General features: G+C 41.5%; 1 protein-coding gene across 8 annotated transcripts in view; it reads right to left on the bottom strand.

Moving 5' to 3' along the window:
- Positions 1–17473, bottom strand: part of LOC132384860 (thyroid hormone receptor alpha) — a 459686-nt gene that overhangs the window by 67497 nt on the left and 374716 nt on the right. The window lies entirely within an intron of this gene.

Raw genomic sequence — 17473 nt, 5'->3', positions numbered from 1 at the left:
CCAAAGATCAATGTTCCTCATTAAAAGATGTTAGCTGCAAGGCTTGTCGCTTGATCAGTATCCCTCATGAGAATTATTAGTAATTCCCATTATCTTCAGGCACAGGTTAAATTTCAAAGTAGCTACAATTCAGTGAAACCCAATTACTGCATCTCTGATATTTTCCTCCTCAGGGATTTTAATATAAGAGCAACAGCAGGTACAAGAGATAAACATGCTATCATATCAGATAGTCTTGATATATGTTAATCTAAAAGGTATTAAGATCACAAGCATCCCAGGTGGAATGACATACTGAAACCTACACAAAGAATAACATTTTAATTGAAGAACAAAATAAAATCTTGAATGGTAATGGGGTTTCAATGAGACGGGTAGTCTGGTCATGAGATGACAGTTGGTAAATAGCTTGTTGTGTAAACAAAGGGAGTGTAGCTTTAAAGCAACAGATTAGGTAAATCTCTCCTCATCAACCTAACAAGTGACCTTACGATAAAGGTCATTCACGAAGTAGCTGAACGTGGTTACGAACAATCATTTTGACTCAAAGAAATGGGGCAAGAGTTACTCAGGTTAGTAGAGCTGCTCTCTCACTCTTCCAGTCACCTGGGTTCCATTCAGACTTCAAGTGCTGTCTCTGCGGAGTTGACATGTTCTCCCTGTGGCTATGCTTCTGCCGGGTGTTCTTGTTCCTGCCCACATCTCAAAAAAGCATGGGTGTTGAATCTGAATCAGGTTTATTATCACTGATATATGTTGTGAAATTTGTTGTTTTCTGGTGGCAGTACAGTGTAAAACATAAAAAAAAGCTATAAATTACAATAAGGAATATACAGGTAGTCCCCGGGCTACAAACGAGTTCCGTTCCTGAGTCTGTCTTTAAGTTGGATTTGTACGTAAGTCAGAACAAGTACATCTGGTATAATTTAGCGTCAGTTAGTCAAACGTTTGTCTTAATATATAGTATATATTTTACCTTTCTATGCATATAAAACACTTAAGAAACGTATATATTCCAATAATTAATCCACTGCGTTGCTTAGTAATAATTGTAGCTTTCATCCGGGCAGGGCCTTTCACATGCTCCATTATTCTCACTTTATCCTTTAAAATTGTTCCAATTATTGACCAACTGTAGCCTAACGCTTTTCTAATGACCAAAGGCGTTTCACCTCTTTCCGATCACTTTATATATTTTCCACTTTATTTTGAAGCGCGATCGTTTCCCATCAACGGAACAGAAACACTATCGGCGGTGGGTCCTGAGCTGTGCTGGCTCCTGAGGTCCGCACTGAATTCCCCGGGTCCTAAAGTCAGGTTAAATGGAACAAGTGGGGGCTGTGCTGGGTTTGGGTATTTGATCCTCCACAATATTCCGCATGGGAATTTAAACTGGAGGTGGCAGTGTTTTTTTTTAATGATGTCAAGTTGCAAGCTCAACATCAACCCAGCACGGGAGCGGTCTGTCACTGGATCGAACTTGGGAACCTCCGTTCTCCAGCCTGGCACTGATCTCACTACGCCACCAGCCGACCGGAACGGAGGGGGGGGGGGCGGTGGGGTCAGGCTGAATCTTGCTAAGAAAAATTTAAACCAAATACAAAGTTACACACTCAACACAGTGTCAACGGCAAGGACTTAAAATGGCGGATGGCGTCGCGATCCAACTAAAAATGGCGGACGGCGTTCTCCTTCCTCGGTTTGTAAGTACAAGTTGTCTGTAAGTCAGACGTTTGAAACTCGGGGACTACCTGTATACATATAAATTTAGTTAAATAAGCAGTGCAGAAAAGGACAAAAACAGCATGGCAGTGTTTACGGTTTGGTTCATTCAGACATCTGATGGTGGAGGGGAAGAAGCTGTTCCTGAAACTTTTGAGTGTGTGTTTTCAGGCTCCTGCACCTCCTCTCTGATGGTAGCAATGAGAAGAGGGCACGTCCTGGGTGACTGGATTCCTTAATGATGGATGCCTCCTTTTGAAGATGTCCTTAATGCTACTGGGACTATTGCCTAAGATGGAGCTGGCTAAATTGCAACCCTTTGCAGCTTCTTCCAGAAAAATAAAGGGTTGGTAGGCTAATTGGCTCCTGTAAAATTTCTCTAGAGCGTTAGTGTGTGGTGGCATCTGGGAGAGGTTGAGAGGCACTGAGGGGGAGAATTAAATGTGATCAGAATAGTATCGGTGCAATTGGGCGTTTGATGGTTGGTACGGACTCAGTAGGTTGAAGGGCCTTCTTCTGTGCTATATGATTATACAAGTCTGGTGAAACATGGCGAATTGAGTTCGTATATAACATTTCTTCCATTGTAAGGTGAAATGCTGGACTTTATGCTGATATTAGCACAGGGATCAGTGTCATTTGCTTTTCTTCAGATACTGAATTATGTGCAAAACCTTAGGATGATTCAATGCAATGACTGGAGCATATTAGCACATCAATATACAGCTGATTGGCTCCTCTTGACTTTCAACAGTAGCAGTATAGCCAAAATCTCCTTCATGAATTTCCACAGGATGCCAATAAGGAGGAACTTAATTCTATGTTATGATGATATCTTGGTCTTTTTTTCCATCACTTACAAGACAAATTAGGATAACTCCAGGCAACATTGAAGAAGTTCAACGCTATCCATGGTAAATCATTTATTTGAACACCACCTCGATGAACATCCACTCCCTCCAACACCCTTGCACTGTCTATAATACGTATTATCAACAGCTTTAGACTGCAGTAGAAATTCATCCTGTGTTGCATGGTTTTGTGTTTTTTTTTGTATTGGTTTATCATTGTCCTTGGTTTACCAAGATACAGTGAAAAGCTTATCTTGCATATTGTTCATACAGATCAAATCATTACACAGTGCATTAAACTAGAATAAGGTAGATTGTGAGGCCAAGAATCTATCTTATTGTATAAGAGATCAGTTCAGAAGACTGATAACAGTAGGATAGACGCTGCCCTTGAGCCTGGTGATATATGCTTTCAGACTTTTGAATCTTCTGACTGATGGGAGGGGGGAGGAAAGAGAACATTTCGGGTGGGTGGAGTGTTTGATTATGCTGGCAGCTTAACTGAGGTAGTGAGAAGTATAGACGGATAAAAGTTAAATATGTGATGTAGTATCTGTGGATTACATTTAAATTCCAAATATTGGCTCCATTGACTTCAGCTACTGTAAATCAACTTTCAGAAGCAGAATGCGACAGGCTTTTGCAACAGAGAGGACAAGCAGTCAAAAATGAATTTCCACCTCCAAGTGTATAATCCAGATTGTACCATGTACTGTGTGGTTCACAGATCTAGTACATTGTTGTTCAATTCCAAAGATTCTGATATTCCTCCTCCTATGAATAGACAACACGAAATTTAAACAATCCCTTTCTGCTTCACAGATTCCAATTTCCTGGCTTGATATCTTTCATGAGCGAGCTTGCTTCACTTATTTAATTCTGCTGCATTTTCTGGGGAGGAATCTCTCCCTCCAGACATTTGTCATTATGTCCCTGTGCCTTTAACACAGCATACTGTTCCTCAATGCAGTCTTACACAGGTCTTTTCAGCAGAATGAAGCAATACTCTGCAATGCCTGAGAAGTGTAGTTTGGAAACTGCCCAGGAGTCCAGCCATATACTCTGCTTGGCACAGGAGAATTCCAGTGGGATATCATGGAGGAAATGGAAATAACAGTATAAATATTGCAACGACGACTGCTCATGGGAAGAACAGCTTCCAATTAAAGGAGCTGTTCCTGCATTTATTTAACAAGGCAGAGCTTTTTTTTTTAGTTAATTAATTTATCCTAGACAATGGAAACACAATGAGGATTCCATTTGCCAGGAAATGAACTGAGATAACCAACTATTCACATGAAAATCATATAACCTAGGAGTGGCAGACATGTGAAAGCACTGGAGGCTAAGGGGTATCTCCAGAGTGTTGGAAGCTGTGGGGAGACCTGATTGAAGTTTATAAAATTATGAGAGTCAAAGACATTTTTATTCCAGCACACAAGTCTCCAATACTAGAGGGTATAGGTTTAAGGTGTGAGGGTGAAAGTTGATGTGCAAGGCAAGTTTTCTTACACAGAGAGTAGAAGGTGCTGCAATGCACTGCCAGGCCCATTGGTGAAAGCAGAAACAAGTGGCATTTAAGACGCTTTTAGACAGACACCTTCTTCAACGATCATCACCTTGCCGTGCTGGAGAGGCTAATGAGTTCCTGAGATACTGAGAGCGATGCTGTCTGGAGCTTAGCTCCTGGTAGGGTCATCCATGGTGGTAAGGTCAAGGGGAAGGTTCCAGACAAAGAGCGATCCAACCAAGATCTCAGCGGTGGAGCTGGCGGAAGATGATGATACATCACAATGGCAATGAAGGTGAAGGAAGGCTGCAGCAGTGTTGGTTCTCCATTCGTCTTGCGTTCCATGCCACTGGACCCTGCCCCCAATCTGTCAAGGGGGCATCAGCCTCCTCATGTTAAACAAAGTCATGCACAGGTGTTCTTCATTAAGGGAATAACACTACTACTTGACAGGCACATAAGCATGCAAGGAATTGAAGGATATGGATCACATGCAGTCAGAAGGGAAGAGTTTTATTTGGCCTGTTCCTGTGCTGTACTGTTCTATATTCTACATCAAATGTTTGCTCTTCATTCACACAGAATCAACAGTATTGTGTTCAGCAGAGTGAAAATGATAACCAAAGCAATGATCATCCTGAATCCAAGAGTGCATAGTACCTTAACTGTCTTCACATTTGCATCTCCTAGTGCCTTCAGTGAAAGAGTCATCTTTTGCTCTCTAATTGACAGTTTATTTCTCAGTACAAACTGGTAAATTGGTGGATTATTGTCACATGCACCAAGATACTGTGAAAATCTTTGTCTTTCGTGCCATCTGCATAGATCACTTCAACACATCAGTGCTCTGACGTAGACAAAAGGAATGGCAATAACAGAATGCAGAATAAAGTGCTACAGTTACAGAGAAGGCACAGTGCAGGCAGACAATAAGCTGCAGGGCCATGATGAGGTAGATTGTGAGGTCAAGGTGCTAGAAGGTTGAGTTGGGTAATTCTGCATACCAGGCACTTGACTGGATGGAGACCATGAGCCCATTTCACATGGAAGTCATATAGTTAAGGTGTGATGGACATTCTGATGAAAGGGAAAAAGAAGGGGTGAGTTGTGTTAGCAATCAAGGCTTCTATCTGAGCAATATTATGTGCAATAAAAAGGGTACAGAAACATAGTTACAACAGCTCAACCTCATTTCCCCCATCTTAGGCACAACTCTCTGAATAACTGCACATAGAGATATACTGTATGCTCAGTAGCCACTTCATTAGGTATCTCCTCTGTCTAATAAACTGGCCAGAGTATATGCTTGTGGTCTTCTGATGCTCTAGCCCACCTACTTCAAAGTTTGCCATGTTGTGCATTCAGAGATGCTCTTCTGCACCGCTCTGTTGTAATCTGTGGTTACTTGAGCGTGGTTATCTGGCTGTTCTCCTCTGACCCCTCTCATTAACAAGGCGTTTTCACCCACAGATCTGCTCTCACTGGATGATTTTTGTTTTTCACACCATTCTCTGTAAACTCTAGACAGTGCTGTGGGTGAAAATCCCAGGAGATCAGCAGTTTGGAAACTGCTGATTAGAAAGCTGAGCCTACTGGGCCTGAACACCCCCCTCTGCAACTGGATCCTGGACTTCCTGACTGGGAGACCTCAGACAGTCCAGATCAGAGGCAGCATCTCCAACACCATCACACTGAGCACTGGGGCTCCCTAGGGTTGCGTGCTCAGTCCACTGCTGTTCACTCTGCTGACCCACGACTGTGCTGCAACACACAGCTCGAACCATATCATCAAGTTCACCGATGACACGACCGTGGTGGGTCTTATCAGCAAGAACGACGAGTCAGTTTACAGAGAGGAGGTGCAGCGGCTAATGGACTGGTGCAGAGCCAACAACCTGTCTCTTAATGTGAACAAAACAAAAGAGATGGTTGTTGACTTCAGGAGGGCACGGAGCGACCACTCCCCGCTGAACATCGACGGCTCCTCGGTAGAGATCGTAAACAGTACCAAATTTCTTGGGGTTCACCTGACAGAGAATCTCACCTGGTCCCTCAACACCAGCTCCATAGCAAAGAAAGCCCAGCAGCTTCTCTACTTTTTGCAAAGGCTGAGGAAAGTCCATCTCCCACCCCCATCCTCATCACATTCTACAGGGGTTGTATTGAGAGCATCCTGAACAGCTGCATCACTGCCTGGTTCAGAAATTGCACCGTCTCGGGTGGCAAGACCCTGTAGCAGATAGTGAGGTCAGTTGAGAGGATAATCGGGATCTCTCTTCCTGTCATCACAGACATTTACACTACACGCTGCATCCGCAAAGGAAACAGCATTATGAAGGACCCCATGCACCCCCTCATACAATCTCTTCTCCCTCCTGCCATCTGGGAAAAGGCTCATTCGGACTCTCACGACCAGACTATGTAACAGTTTCTTCCCCCAAGCTATCAGACTCCTCAATACCTGAAGACTGGACTGACACCTTGCCCTACTGTCCTGTTTATTATTTATTGTAATACCTGCACTGTTTTTGTGCACTTTATGCAGTCCAGTGTAGGTCTGTAGTCTAGTGTAGCTTTCTCTGTGTTTTTTTTTTTAAATTACGTAGTTCAGTCTAGTTTTTTGTACTGTGTCATGTAACACCATGGTCCTGAAAAACTTTGTCTCATTTTTACTAATCTCATTTAACCAGCAGTTATGGTTGAAATGACAATAAAAGTTGACGACTTGAGTTTCTGAGATACTCAAACCACCCCATCTGACACCTATAATCACTCAACAGTCAAAGTCACTTAGATCACATTTCTCCCTCATTCTGATGTTTAGTCTGAACAACTGAACCTCTTGACCATGTCTGCATGCTTTTATGCATTGAGATGCTACCACATGATTGGCTGATTCGATATTTCAAAGTTAAAGTCAAAGTCAAAGTAAAATTTATTATCAGAGTGCATACATGTCACTGCCTACAACCCTGAGATTCTTTTTCTGTGGGCACACTTAGCAAATCTATAGAACGGTAACTGTAAACAGGATCAATGACCAAACAACTGTGCAAATGCAGATATAAATAAATGATGAGCATGAAATAACAAGGTAAGAGTCCTTAAATGAGTGTAGGTATCCCCTTTTGTTCAAGAGCCTGATGATTGAGGGATTGTAACTGTTCTTGTATCTGTTTTTGTGAGCTCTTGTACCTTCTACCTGATGGCAGGAGCAAGAAAAGAGCATGGCCTGGGTGGTGAGGATCTTTGATAATGGATGCTGCTTTTCTACGTCAGTGTTTCATGTAGAAGTGCTCAATAGTTGCATTAATGAGTGGGTGTACAGGTGTACCTAATAAAGCGACCACTGAGTATAGAACTCTGAGATTTGTCCGTTCACAAAGATTAGTGTTTTGCCTTCTATGTAGTAAAATACACCAAGATTTTTTATGAAAATACTATCAATCCAAATTTACCACCAAGCCTCATTAGAATACTAAAAATTACCTTCCACTTGTCCTGTCTCCATGGTATCTCAATAGATGTAGGATCGATTAATTGTAAATATTAATACTTGCTGAGTTTTTAGTTCTTAGAACTTTACGATGCAATGAAACTATTCAGCCATCAACTACTTGTTTGGGCTTCATTTAACTCTTGGAAACAAGCAACAACCATAAAAGGTCAACAGCTTTGTGATTAGCTTGAAGGATGCAGACCATTCGACCCACTGAGGAGGTCCCACTCCTCTAGCCCTGCTGTATTTTTCCTTTGGATTGATAACCAATTCTCTTTATCAGTTACTGTTGGACAATCTCCCATCACCCTTGCATTCAGATCAGCACAAGTTAGTGAATTTAAAGAAAAAATTCTCCTCATCCCCATCCCTGACCCTTTTGAAGAATTTTGGACTTTGCACAAATTCAAGTGATGCAAAACCATGAACACCTGCTGAATCAGTAGCAAGTTTGTGTTGCATGAAGTCTTCTCCTTTCAAAGGCAAAATCTGTCCTTTCCTGCATTCTTCTCTTATGAGCCCACAATAGATGAAAGGGTGGTAAGTGTCTTGAATAAAACCGGGTGGAGGGATGCCGAAGGTGAAAAAGTAGGGAGGTTCAGAGTGGTCTAGCTACTGTAGGAAGCAATTCTCCCTGGCTCAATGGCTTCAACCTCATCTTTGAGTCTTCGAATACTCTGATTTCCTGAACAGAGTTTACAAAGCCAATGAAAGCCAGCTCCAGAATATTTGATCATATCCTATGTTTGTTGTCTTAGATCCTTGTCAGGAAGGATGTTTAAAAAGCTTGCTATTTTTCTGTCTTTGATGTTTTGTTCAATGTCATGACATCACTGTGTAAATTATACCAAAGAGACAGAAAAAGTATCTTTGACATTTCCTTCCCATAACTTTGATGTTTTTCTGTGCACTGAATACTCTTTTGGTTCTTCATTCATTGTCCACGCCTGTGCCCTTTCCATGACTGTTGGCTAGCTAGTTGGAACCACATTCTGTCGGCTGAAGTTGATGAAAAACAATCAGCGCTAGAGAATTATGGAAGGAGAAGCAGACGGAGGGCATTTGCCTCATACCTGTTCTGAGACCTCATCCTGTCTGATCCTTGTAATTTGGGAACAATAGAAAATAGAACATGAACAGTACTGCACAGGAACAGGCCCTTTGGCCCTAAATGTTATACCAAACTAATTGAGCAAATGTCACCTAATCCCTTCTGCCTGCATATGGTCCGCATCCTTCCATTTTCTGCATAGTCATGTGCCTAATGAAGGGCCTCTTAAACACCCATGATTTTCCCAGCCTAATCCAGGAGTAGTGATACTAACTGTAGTGCTATGGCTAACATGCTGACTGAAGTGTCATGGGAGAAAATGGAACAACAGAAACAGTGGATCAGCTGTCGGAGGCTCTGTACTTGGTGAATAACTCTCTCTCGTTAGTGAGTGAGAGATTGTTGCTGATTCGTCGAGCGGAGAGCTCAGAAAAAAAGCAGCGCAGCAGATTTTTGACACCGTAAGTCAGCAGGTTGTTTTGTTATGTATCCCCTCTCATTGTGAAAGGAGGCACCTCTTATTCTCTTTATCAGGGAGAGAGAGAGAGAGAGTCGAATTGTCAGGTGAACAATTACTTTTTGTTGTACTGCAGATCATGGTTTTCCTGGGGACTTTGCTATTGCCTGCTTGGTGGGGGAAGGGTCCTGATACTCTTTTTGTGGAAGTGGGGGTGAGTGAGGGTCATTGCTTTGCTGCTGCTTGTGTGTGGGAGGGGAGGAGTACAGGGGGCTTTGGGGTTCAGATGTTTTAATGGTCATTCATTCTTTGGAGCACTCCTCTGCTTTTGTGGATGTTTGCGAAGAATAAGAATTTCAGGATGTATATTGTATACATTTCTCTGACATGAAATGGAAATATTGAAACCATTGAAATGAGACAGGGTTGGGGGGGGGGGTGGTCTAAGGACCTCTGAGATAAGTTGATCCTGAAACACGGAGACACAAAATAAGTGCAGATGTTGGAATCTGGAGCAACATGAACATTCCTGGAGGAACTCAGTAGGTCAAGCAACATCTGTGGAGGGAAATGGGCCGCCGATGTTTTGGGTCAAGACCTTTCATTGGGGCTGGACCAATCCAGATAAAGAGTATTGACCTGACAAATTTACTGTTCATTTCACTCCATAGATGTTGCCTCATACATTGAGTTCCTCTAATATCTTGTGTGTTTATCATGAGATGTATCAAATCACAGAATCCTACTAAATCTGTGCAGTGATATACAGGCAGTCCCCAAGTTATGAACATCCAACTTACGAACAACTTGTACTTACGAACTGAGGAAGGAGAACGCCATCCACCATTTAAAGTTGGATCACGACGCCGTCCACCATTTTAAGTCGTTGCCATTGACACTGTGTTGAGTGTGTAACTTTGTATTTGGCTTAAATTTTTCTTAGCAAGATTCATTCAGACCCCTCCCCCCTTTTCCAGTCAGCACCACCCCCACTTGTCCCATTTAACCTGTCTCAGTGCGGTGGACTTTAGGACCCGGCAGAGCTAGGGACCTGCCGCCCACAGTGTTTCTGTTCCGTTGACGGAAAATGATCATGATTGAAAATAAAGTGGAAATAATAAAGTGGTCGGAAAAAGGTGAAACACCATCCGTCATTAGAAAAGCGTTAGGCTACAGTTGGTCACCAATTGGAACAATTTTAAAGGATAAAGTGAGAATAATGGAGCATGTGAAAGGCCCTGCCCCGATGAAAACTATAGTTATTACTAAGCAACGCAGTGGCTTAATTATTGAAATACATATGTTTCTTGTGTCTTATATGCATAGAAAGGTAAAATATATACTATATACTAAGACAAACATTTGACTGACGCTAAATAATACCGGATGTACCTGTTCCGACTTACGTTCAAATCCGACTTAAAGACGGACTCAGGAACGGAACTCGTTCGTAACCTGGGGACTGCCGGTAATTGATTCAGCTTCAAATTCAGATTCAGTTATTGATCACCTGTACATCAAAACATACAGTGAAATGCACTGTTTGTGTTAACAACTAAGGATGTGCTGGGGCTGCCTGTAAGAGTCACCACACATTCCAGTGCCCACAATATTCACAGAACAAAACAATCAACACAAGAACAAAACAACAACAGCAAAACAAGCCCCGTTGCACCCTCCAACTGATCCATCCACTCACACACACAGTCCTTCAGCAACAGGCCAAGCCAACTTCCTCAGCCTCCAGTCTCCAGCAGACTCGCAGACATTAGGCCTTTGACATCCTCAGGGGACTTGCAGACTCTCAGTTTCAGAGCTCCAGCTATCAGGCCTCGACTTCTGATCGATCTTGGGATTCAATCTTTGTTATCAACCCCAGACTTGCTGATGACGATGAATGAAGAACCAGGATGCAGATCCCAAAACCCAGCCCATGAATGCTGGACTCTCCGATGACCGGGACACCAAACACTTGGATACGCATGTTCACCTCTGGGTTTTGGGCTTCTCATCCAGTGGCATCCTGTTGCTTGTTCCAAAAACCAGATTTTCTGGCTCATTGTTCAGAGATAAGGATCTTAAGATTTAGTTGTGAATAACAGAGGTCAAAACAAAATGTCTGGAAGTTTCAAAGTAAATCTTCAAAGCCATTAAAACACCAAGCTGAGAAGCGGAACATAGACTGCGCTTATAGTAGACACATTAAAATCTGCAACCAGTGATCTCACACGGCTAGAAGAATGAGCTCTATCTATATTGGAGAAAACGTCACATTATTTGGAGAATGATGATATTTATAGCTCCAAAGGAATGTGAAATCCTGCAATTAAATTAAATGCTTGTGGTTTCTTGCTTATTGTGCAAATACCAGAATAGTTACAGGGCCAAGTTAGTGTTGGTTTTCATGGAGAACACAATATCCTAGAAAGCTTCCAAATATTGGAAAATCCAGTGTAAGGGAGAGCTACTGCACTAGGAATACTATTATCAACTATCATACTACTGAGTGTAGAGAAGTGCTATTTTGCAGAGGTAGTAGAATATATTTTGTATTCAGACACGTTAACACCCAGTGTATATAAATGATGTTCATGTTTGGTAAAACCCAGTGTACATGAGTGTTCTTTACAGGTACCTTAATAATCACGGTATAATTGTTGATTTCATGTTCTGAACTACCTAGTGCACAGGAATGTTGTTTTCTGATATTAGAATTCCTAGCGTCCACCATTGTCGCTTTCAGGTGCTGTAATAATTACCTTATGTGCCTGTGTTTATACTACACAGTGTACTGTATATAATGAGCTTTGTTTTTGGATACTGTAATGTGTGTATTGCTTTCAGGTATCATGATATCCAGGGCGTACGAGTGCTCCATTCGGGTAGGGTAATATCCAGTGTATATTGGTGGTTGCTTTCAAGTGCACTCATTTCCAATGAAGCACATTCTGGTACTCTGAAATCTCAAGTTACACACCACCCATTTTATGCTAAACTTGACATGAAGTTGTCTTCCTAACACTGAATATCCCTGAGCTGCAAGAGGAACTCCAAACTTAATGTACCAGGTCCCATTTGCTGGTGGATCACAAACTTGACAGGAGGCAGTATGTGAGACTAGGCAAGCACCCAATATCCTCTCACAATATACAAGTCTACGGCGAACTGTCAGGTCAGCAGAGAAGGTTATTGGCTGCAGTCTACCATCACTGCAGAACTTGTATGTGTCCAGGACAAAAATTAAAATCATTGCAGACACTACCCACCCAGCAAACTACTTTCTGCAAAAGCTCTCCTCTGGAAAGTGCTAAAGGGTTATTAAAAAAAACTTCATGTCATCACAGAAGTTTTCTCCGCCAGGCAGTTAATCTGATCAACCATTCTAGTTAGCCCACATCTCCATCAGTCAATGCACTGTATGCACATTTTATTTCCTACCTGTACTTCTAACTTTATTTTTATATAATTCTTTATTCTGTACAATCGCTGAATTCTTTTTATTTTTATTGCACAAAGCGCCAACACACCACAGCTAATTTCTAATACACGTGAATGTATATGGTGAATAAAGTTAATCCGTGATCCTTGAGTTTCCAGCTGAAATGTGTTGTATTTGCCAAACCAAAGCATATAGGACTGGATCCAGATGACCAATCCCTCAGCAACCTTCCAAAAACCAAGCAGAATTTGCTTTAGAAACATAGAAAACCTACAGCACAATACAGGCCCTTCGGCCCAAAATGCTGTCCCAAACATGTACTTACTTTAGAAATTACCTCAGGTTACCCATAGCCCTCTATTTTTCTGAGCTCCATGTACCTTATCCAGGAGTCTCTTAAAAGACCCTACTGTATCCGCTTCCACCACCGTCACCGGCAGCTCATTCCATGCACTCACCACTCTCTGCGTCAAAAACTTATCCCTGACATCTCCTCTGTAACTACTTCCAAGCACCTTAAAACTGTGCCCTCTCATGCTAGCCATTTCAGCCCTGGGAAAAAGCCTCAGACTATCCACACAATCAATGCCTCTCATCATCTAATACGCCTCTATCAGGTCACCTCTCATCTTCAGTTGCTCCAAGGAGAAAAGGCCGAGTTCACTCAACCTATTCTCATAAGGCATCTCCCCAATCCAGGCAACATCCTTGTAAATCTCTTCTGCATCCTTTCTATGGTTCACATCCTTCCTGTAGTGAGGGGACCAGAACTGAGCATAGTACTCCAAGTGGGGTCTGACCAGGGTCTTTTACATTGTTTATCCAAGGCAAATAAAATAGATCATCCTCGACCAGAGAGTTAGCCTAAGGAAAAGGGTAATCAAGAAATAATCAGCGAGAACATTGAATTCTCTACTGTTTCTTCCCTCATGCACTGCATCTCTGCTTATGTACAGTTTTATTTTTTGGCAACATCCCTCTGGCTCTTTGCTCGTCCATTGTTCAGTTTTCTGTCCAGTTATTGAGAGAATTCATTTATTGTACCACTGTGTGATTTGTATTCTGTCCTTTGCCAGCATTTTGGTGTACCTCATCCACAGCAGAAGCCACTTCTTGCCGGAACCAAGATCAAAAGCTGATATTTGCACGGTTTCACTCAGCGTCACTTGATGGCTCTCTTTCCCTGATGACTCAAAGCATTCTCCTCTAACCCCGTCGCTTTCATTCGACTCCGGATCTTGATTTGCTAATCAAACTCGTCAATAGTCGGCTGGATCATGCTGACGTTTCAACTGCTGAAGTTACAGTAAATCCTAGACTTCTACACACACACACAAAATTAAACACCTCAGCACAGTACAGGCCCTCTGACCAACAATGCTGTGCTGACCTTTTAACACACCCCAAGATTAATATAACCCTTCCCTCCTACATAGTCCTCCCCCTCCATTTTTTTTATCATCCCTCTGCCTACCTAAGAGTTTCTTAAATGTCTTTAATGTACCTGCCTCTAGCACCACCCCTGGAAGAGCATTCCACGCACCTACCACTCTGTGTAAAAAAACTTACCTCTGACTTCGCCCTATACTTTACTCCAATCACCTTAAATTTATGCCCCCCTCGTATTAGCCAATTCTGCCCTGAGAACAAATCTCTAGCTATTCACTCTATCTATGCCTCTCATGATCTTGTACACCTCTATCAAGTCACCTCTCATTCTCCTTCATTCCAAAGAGAAAAGCCCCAGCTCACTCAACCTATCCTCATATGATGTGCTCTCTAATCCAGGCAGCATCTTGGTAAATCTCTGCACCTGCAAGAAACATGGAAGTCTGTTTTTACTAGCAGATTCTGATGGCTAAATCTGTTTGTTTATTGATGGGTTCTCCATGGAATTGAGCCAGAGCCCAATTTTACTGTAATCAGGCCCAGAGCAAAACTGAGGGCCTCACTGACTCCAATAGAAATTGTAGGGAAAAGAATTAGTAGGCAAAGTTAAATTACCTTCTTTTAATTTCTTTTGCCTTTGTTGAATATTTTAAATACCAATGGGTTTTTAAGTATTCTTACTTGATTTTTAAAATATGGTTGTATTTATTTTATTCAAAGCTTATCATTTTTAACTGCCTCACCACCTCTCCAAGCCTTGCTCAAAGGATGTCTGGAGTTCCCTGTATTTGGACTGACCTGCCTGAGTCCTATTGCCATTGGTACCACACTGCCAGGCAGTGGAAGGCGAGTAGGATAGGATCTTCTCTCTGGACTAGGGGAGCGTGGCAGTCATGAACCACATGCAGCAATACTGGGTAGGGGCATTTGGGTTAGTACCATCTGGCTCAACACTTTGTAACATGGTTTTAAACCATAACACATAGGAGCAAAATTAAGCCATTCAGCCCATCAAGTCTGTTCTGCCTTTCAAACACAGCTGATTTATTATTCCTCTCAAACACACTCTCCTGCCTTCTCTCTGTAATCTTTTATGTCCTTACTAATCAAGAAACAATCATCTCCACTTTAAATATATCCAGTAACTTGTCTTCCACAGCTGTCTGTGGCAATGAATTCTTCAGATTCACCACCTTCTTGCTATCTTTGTCTGTTTGACTCAATGGTACATATTCACAGAGGGATAATTATCCATTGGGAAAATCCACATAATATTTTTTTCATATTTTCTTAATGAATATTGAAACACCATAATGTACAAACAGATACAGTGAATTTGAAGAAGATAATACTTAAAATAAATTCAGATGCCCATAGAGAATTTTGAAACATATACAAGTGTATTTCACAAGCTAGGTAGCATCTGTGGAGAGAAAACCATATTTACTGTTTCAGGTCCATGAAATTTCCTCAGAAGGTTTCAAGCTGATGAGCTTTCAGCTTGGTGAGAGCTCATGGAAAATTTAACAATGTTTCTCCCTCCACAGATGCTGCCAGACCTGCTGAACATTTCCAGTGTTTTATGTTCTTATTTCAGATTTCCAGCATCTTCCATTTTTTTCTGCTTTTCATTTTCATCTGTCACTCTTCTTCTATCTCACTTATCCCTCCCCTACCCTCATCTCATCTCTTTTCTTTATTCACTATTTGCCATGTCTTCGTACTGCTTTCCAACCAAACATTCACAAACAAGGCAGGTAATTAGACCAACAAAATGTAAATGGATCACCAAACAACTGTATTTGGCTGGAGATGGTAACAGAATTTTCAGGACATGAAGAAAATTTTTGCAGTTCTTTGAGCATGGCCTAATGGTTCTGGTTTAACTGAGTTTGCATTGCCTTTTCTCACTTATCTGACTAAAATAATAATTTCACATATCTGCATTAAATTTCATCTGACTTGCATCTCTCCATTTCACTCTGCCTACTTCTTTGAGTTTATTTTGTCACCACACCAGGCTGCCAGTTTTATTTATGAGTTAACTACAGGGGACTCTATCAGAAACATTTGCAAAGTCATATTCACTTCATCAACCACAGTTCCCTATGTCAACCCTCTTTGTGGCTTCATCAAAGAACTCAATCAAAAATTATTTGCCGTAAGCAAATCTGGTTTGGCTTTCAGGTATTGAATCAAAAGTTGAAGAAGCCACAGAAATAGGCTGTCCCTTCAATTCTGTCACCCTTCTCAACAATAGATTTCTGAATGGGCCAGAAACTCAAACACTACTTCACTGTTTTGCTCTTTTTTTGCATGAAATATTTATTTTAAAAAATATTTCTTATTGTAACTTATGCACACAGTGGCCACTTTATTAGGTACACCTACCCATTAATGCAAATATCAAATCAGCCAATCATGTGGCAGCATTTCAATGCATAAAAGCATGCAGACATGATCAAGAGGTTCAGCTGCTGTCCAGACCAAACATCAGAGTGGGAAGAAGTGACTTTGACCTTGGAAAGATTGTTAGTGTCAGATGGGGGTGGTTTGAGTATCTCAGAAATTGCTGATCTCCTGGGATTTTCATGCACAACAGTCTTGAGAGTTTGCAGAGAATGGTGCGTAAAACAAAAAAAATCCTGAGAGTGGCAGTTATGTGGGTGAAAACACCTTGTTAATGAGAGAAGTCAGAGGAGAATGGCCTGACTGGTTCAGACTGACAGGAAGGTGACAGTAACTCAAATAACCATGTGTTACAACAGTGGTGTACAGAAGAGCATCTCTGAATACACAACACATTGACCCTTGAAGCAGATGGGCTACAGCAAAAGAAGACCATGAATGTACACTCATTGACCACTTTAGGTACCTCCTGTACCTAATGAAGTGGCCAATGAATGTGTGTTCATGGTCTATATATGAAATAGTCTACGTACATAGATTGTCATGTCTCTCTCTCTCTCTCTCTCTCTCTCTCTATATATATATATATATATATATATATATACATACATATAATTAATAGTATATGTATGGCATTATACTTCTGCCACAAATTAACACATTTCACATCATAGATTAGTGATAATAAACATAATCCTTATTTTGATTCTGATTCTGATTCTAGACCCACCCACAATAAAGCTATAATGGCCAGGTTTTCTTTTTCAGTAATTCCAACTGAGGAATAAATATTGGCCAGGATATCAGGGATAAATTACCTGCTCTTCTTCAGTGTTGGACCATGGGATAACATCTAGCAAAAGAGTAAATAATTTAATATCTCATCCAAAGGACCCCGTTGCCTTATTCAGACTCACAGGGCAGTTCATGCTTGAGGAAACAATTACTTCAGGGAAATATTCCCTTTGACAACATAATGTGTTTATCTACAGTTTCTTGCTGTCTGGGTTCTTTTATCCTTTCTAAAAGTATAAAAGCATAGAACTATTTTATTTATTGAAATACAGCATGGAACAGGCCCTTCTGGCCCTTCGTGCCATGCTGGCCAGCAACCCCTGATTTATCCGTATCCTAATCACGGGATAA

Source organism: Hypanus sabinus, chromosome X1 (genome assembly GCF_030144855.1).
Source record: "Hypanus sabinus isolate sHypSab1 chromosome X1, sHypSab1.hap1, whole genome shotgun sequence".
NCBI classification, from domain to species: domain Eukaryota; kingdom Metazoa; phylum Chordata; class Chondrichthyes; order Myliobatiformes; family Dasyatidae; genus Hypanus; species Hypanus sabinus.
The sequence above is the reverse complement of the archived record's forward strand: the minus strand, read 5'-3'. Positions and strand labels throughout refer to the sequence as shown.